The 3,811-nt window shown below is 46.6% G+C and overlaps 1 protein-coding gene across 1 annotated transcript in view; it reads right to left on the reverse strand.

The window, feature by feature from the left end:
* LOC107300253 (serine/threonine-protein kinase ULK2-like) overlaps nucleotides 1–3,811 on the reverse strand; it is a gene marked incomplete at both ends in the record, with an annotated part of 31,605 nt that overhangs the window by 26,998 nt on the left and 796 nt on the right. The window lies entirely within an intron of this gene.

Raw genomic sequence — 3,811 nt, forward strand, 5'->3', positions numbered from 1 at the left:
GGCCATAGCTGCAGCCCGTGTAGGACGGGCAGACGGGATCGGAATGCTGCTTCCGAAGCTTCTGCTTGTTCTGGTAAATGTCCGTCAGGGTGGGCGAGCTTTGCAGTCGAGCTCCTGTCAACAGGAGGGACTGTGGGGACTGGGACTGTATTGCTGAGGAACCTGGCAAGGAGGAACAGAAATGTGATGGGATTCAGGGCTAATAATAATAATAATAATAATAATAATAATAATAATAATAATAATAATAATAATAATAATAAAGTTGGAAGGGACCTTGGAGGTCATCTAGTCCAACCCCCTGCTCAGGCAGGAAACCCTATACCATTTCGGACAAATGGTGAGCAATAGACTTGCACCAGCATTTTTCAACCCTGGCAACTTTCAGATGGGTGACCTTTGGCTCCCAGAATTCCTCAGCCAATCTGCTTTAAGAGGGGTGGACTTCAACTCCCAGAATTCCCCAGCCAATCTGCTTTATGATGGGTGGACTTCAACTCCCAGAATTCCCCAGCCAGTATCCTTGAAGACAGGTGGACTTCAAGATCCAGAATTCTCAGCTAATTGCTTTAAGATGGGTGGACTTCAACTCCCAGAATTCCCCATTCAGAATGCTTTAAGATGGGTGGTCTTTCACTTCCGGAATTCCCAGCTAGCACACTATAAGGTGTGGACTTCATTTCCTAGAATTCCCCAGCCAGCCTGGCAACTAATGTACAGACATTTTAAAGCATGCTGGGTGGGATGTTCTGGGTCCACACGTTTTAAGTTCCCAGGGTTGAGAATCTCTGATCTAGTTGGATTAGATCCTGATCAATGAGAATTGTGGGAGCATGCTGGCTGGGGAATTCTGGGAGCTGAAATCCACTCCTCTTGAAGTTCCAAATTTCAAAATACACTGTCTTCTGTCCTTGACCTGAGGTTTTATTCTTCCAGACTAGCTTTTATGGCAATTCATATCTCCAAACCTCAGCCAGTACTAGAAAGAGTGCAGAGAAGAGCAACAAAGATGATTAGGGAACTGGAGGCTAAAACATATAAGGGTTGCTGGAATTGGGAATGTCTAGTCTAATGAAGAGAAGGATGAGGGGAGACAGGATAGTAGTCTTCCAGTATCTCAGGGGCTGCCCCAAAGAAGAGGGAGTCAAGCTATTCTCCAAAGCGCCTGAGGGCAGGACAAGAAGCAACGGATGGAAACTAACCAAGGAGAGAAGCAACCTGGAACTAAGGAGAAACTTCCTGACAGTTAGAACAATTAATCAGTGTAACTCCTTGCCTCCAGAAGCGGCGAATGCTCCAACACTGGAAGTTTCTAAGAAGAGACTGGACGGCCATTTGTCTGAAATGGTATAAGGTTTCCTGCCTGAGCAGGGGGTTGGACTAGATCGGTGGTTCTCAACCTTTTTAATGCCGCGACCCCAACCGGTCGTAAGTCGAGGACTAAACCAGTCGTAAGTCGAGGACTACCCAACCGGTCGTAAGCCGAGGACTTTCCCTGCCCGGGAGCGCCGCGCATGCGTGGTTCCGCCCCCTGTGCCGGCCGAGGCATAGCTGGCAAGCGGCAGAGACAGAGCAGGCCGACCACCAGCTGGCCCAGCCCAAGGGAGGTAAGGCACCCGCCGGAAAAGGGGAAAAAAATGGCGGACAAAAAAAATGGACAAAAAAATGGCGGACAGCCTTGCTTGGCGACCCCCATGAAATGGTCGATCGACCCCAAATGGGGTCCCGACCCACAGGTTGAGAACCACTGGACTAGATGACTTCCAAGGTCCCTTCCTCCTCCTCCTCCTCCTCCTCCTCCTCCTCCTCCTCCTCATCATCATCATCATCATCATCATTATTATTATTATTCCCTGCTGAGACACCCCCAAATGCAAACTAAGATCGCGTCTCCCCTTTGCTTTTTGGACCTGTGGGTGTAACGCATACAGACCTACACACATTTGTCTTGCCCAGATCTGTTTTTTTTAAAAAAAGCAGTTCCTTTGAACAGGTGCTTTCCAGATGCACTGGAATTAGCAGAAGAAATCAGAATTAACAGTGTTGGAAGGGACCTTGCAGGTCATCTAGTCCAGCCCCCTACTTAAGGCAGGAAACTCTATATCATTCCGAACAAATGGTTATCCAGTCTCTTCTTAAAAACGTCCAGTGTTGGAGCACCTACAACTTCTGGAGGCAAAGTTGTTCCCCTGTTAATCGTCCACACAGTCAGGAAGTTTCTCCTTAGTTCCAGGTTGCTTCTCTCCTTGATTAGTTTCCATCAATGGCTTCCCGTTCTGCCTTCAGGGGCTTTGGAGAAGAGCTTGACTCCCTCTTCTTTGGGGCAGCCCCTGAGATACTGGAAGACTGCTATCATGTCACCCCGAGTCCTTCTTTTCATTAGACTAGACCAGGGGTAGGCAACCTTGGCTCTTTTATGACTTGCGGACTTCAACTCCCAGAATTCCTGAGTCAGCACAGAGTTGAAGTCCGCGAGTCATAAAAGAGCCAAGGTTGCCTACCCCTGGACTAAACATACCCAATTCCAGCGACCGTTCTTTGTATGTTTTAGCTAATTATCTTCAACTTTACTTGCTGGGGATCATGGACAGGAGAGTCATTCCAACCCGCTAGTTGAACCAGCCCGTTCTTTTCAAACCACCGGCTCAACAAAAGCAGAATGAATGTGATTAGGAAAACTATCCACCACTTGAGGGAGCGGAGGAGGCCAAAAAAGAAAGCTCTGGTCATCCCAGGTCACCCAAGTGGCTAAAAGAAGGGCTTTCATCAGCTACAAAAAAATGACAACAAAGCCCGCGCAGAGAGCTGCCCCGTCAACAGGATGTTATAGTCCAGGGAAAGGGCAGCTGGGATGACAGCAGCGGCTTGTCCTCACAAGTCCTTCTAAATGGGCTCACAAAAAGCATCGGAGCACATGTGCGCCCAGACAGACACGTTCAGGCAAGGAAAGATCCCACCGCCAACGTTTACAGATCTCCCTCTCTTAAATGCTTCTGTGCACTTCAGTCGTACAGAGATAGAGATGGGATGCCTAGAGAAGCCCTGTTCTAAGAGGGGTTGGCTACCTAGCTGCAATCTGTCAGTCAGTCTCTACCTACCTATAGATAGATAGATCTCCCTCATCTATCTGTCTATCATCTTTCTCACGTATCTACCCATCCATCATCTCTCTCATCTGTCTGTCTGTCTGTCTGTCTGTCTATCTATCTATCTAATCTATCATCTCTGTATCTCTGTATCTCTGTATCTCTGTATCTCTGTATCTCTGTATCTCTGTATCTCTGTATCTATCTATCTATCTATCTATCTATCTATCTATCTATCTATCTATCTATCTATCTATCTATCTATCTATCTATCTCATCCATTTTCATCTCTTTATCCATCCACCTCTCCCATCCATCCACCCAGCCCTCATTTTACATCTTTCTCATCTCTCTATCATCTACAGCATCTATCTCTCATCCATCCATCTATCCATCCATTTCTCCCCTTCAACTCTCCCATCCATCATTTTTCATCTTTCTCATCTCTCTCTCTCTCTCTCTCTCTCTATCTATCCATACATCATTTTTCATCTTTCTCATCTCTCTATCCATCATCTATCTCTCTATCCATCCATCCATCCATCCATCCATCCATCCATCCATCCATCCATCCATCCATCCATCCATGCATACATCATTTTTCATCTTTCTCATCTCTCTCTCTATCCATCATCTCTCTATCCATCCCTACATACATACATTTTTCATCTTTCTCATCTTCCCCCCACCTCCTCTATATCTCATATCATCTCTCTCTCTTTCTC

The sequence above is a fragment of the Protobothrops mucrosquamatus genome, unplaced genomic scaffold (genome assembly GCF_001527695.2).
Source record: "Protobothrops mucrosquamatus isolate PMUCROS unplaced genomic scaffold, P.Mucros_1.0 scaffold6474, whole genome shotgun sequence".
Taxonomy (NCBI): domain Eukaryota; kingdom Metazoa; phylum Chordata; class Lepidosauria; order Squamata; family Viperidae; genus Protobothrops; species Protobothrops mucrosquamatus.